This window comes from Acyrthosiphon pisum, chromosome A1 (assembly GCF_005508785.2).
Source record: "Acyrthosiphon pisum isolate AL4f chromosome A1, pea_aphid_22Mar2018_4r6ur, whole genome shotgun sequence".
Classification (NCBI taxonomy): Eukaryota; Metazoa; Arthropoda; class Insecta; order Hemiptera; family Aphididae; genus Acyrthosiphon; species Acyrthosiphon pisum.
This window is the reverse complement of record NC_042494.1, coordinates 168,803,163-168,804,611: the sequence shown is the minus strand read 5'-3', so window position 1 is coordinate 168,804,611 and position 1,449 is coordinate 168,803,163. Positions and strand designations below refer to the sequence as shown.

At 24.1% G+C, this 1,449-nt stretch overlaps 2 protein-coding genes across 9 annotated transcripts in view; one reads left to right on the top strand and one right to left on the bottom strand.

The window, feature by feature from the left end:
• The window catches only part of LOC100570512 (ring canal kelch homolog), a 278,429-nt gene that overhangs the window by 149,092 nt on the left and 127,888 nt on the right, over window positions 1-1,449 (top strand). The window lies entirely within an intron of this gene.
• LOC100158704 (kelch-like protein 3) overlaps window positions 1-1,449 on the bottom strand; it is a 255,214-nt gene that overhangs the window by 169,638 nt on the left and 84,127 nt on the right. The gene's annotated exons all lie outside the window — the stretch shown is intronic.

Sequence of the window (1,449 nt, the reverse complement as noted above, 5' to 3'; positions counted from 1 at the left end):
TCCAGGTTTGATTGAATGGTGGGTACTTTCTACCTACCATTAACGACTATGAACTGAATTACTCAAAATTTAATAATAATGTATGAAAATAATAACACAATATCACATTATAAAGTATGTGTTTACTATATTTTAATATTTTATTCAGTTCTGTTCACGATTAAAGATAGTATCTATAGCCGTTGTTCTGTTACCCCACCATATTAAAAAGACGAAATATATGACTTACCAAAGTGGTAATAGAAACTAACCAGTAACCACATTTAAAGAAAAATTTAAATTCTACTGAAAAATGGCGCCTTTATTCGAAATACTGTTTGGTTATAATAATATATCAACTAAATAATTATTAATTCAATAATTTATACGAATAATCTGACCTGAAAATAAATAAATTATGTATGGTTTCTTCTGTTTTTTCTATTAATCATAAGGGTGGGGAGGACAATATGTTAAAAATATTTGGATATTATGTTAATCTCTCCTTATGGTTATTTTTCTCCAAATATTTTGTATTTGAAGTGTTTTGTTTTGTATACCTACCAATTACCATTATATAAAATTACTTCATGCAAGATTTGTATCCGGTGGGACATGTTCTAAACTAAGTTATCTTGAATGCCTTAACAAATTAGGCACAAAAGGTAAAAATAATATCACAGTTGTTGAATTGTAAATTAGTGTAGAAAATACTTTTTATTTCTATGAAACAGTATGATGAATGTAATTTACTCTATCCAATCAAAACTTCAATTATTTTTGTATGTAAAATTATATGTCTATTTAATAAACATATTATTACTTAATTGAATGAAAGCAAGGTTGGAATTGAAATCAAAATAATTGAATTAATTAATCTTCTTATAGCTTAAAACTAAATAGGTATTTGTTTAAATTGTAAGTTTTTATTACCTAGTGATAAGACATAAAATGTAAGTATTAATCCTTCTATGTATTAAAATAAATCAAGTAGGTATAACTCTATAAGTTCTATGTACTTACCTACAGTCCTGTAAAGAATACTTTTAAAAAGTACTTGAGTAAATACTCAAATACTTTAATTGTAAAGTATTTCAAATACTACTCAAATACTTTGAAAATGTATTTGGAATACTTTTCAAATACTTTTGGTTTTAAAAGTGGGTTTCCAATGATCGATATATAAACACATAGGAAGTAGGTAATCTAATAGTTAGGTATCTAATAGTTTTAAAGGGAATATTGTTATTCAATATTCAATAACTTTTTTTAGAAATCTGGTTTTCACACAGAATATTAAATAAAACTATTATTATATTATTGTAGTTGACAATAATATTTTTCCAACCAATTATTTCGAATGAAAATAAAATGTTTAAAAACCAAAGTATTCAATACCAAAAGTATTTAATACAAAAAAAAGTATTTAAAATACCATTCAGAGTACTTCATACTGAAAGTATTTAAAAA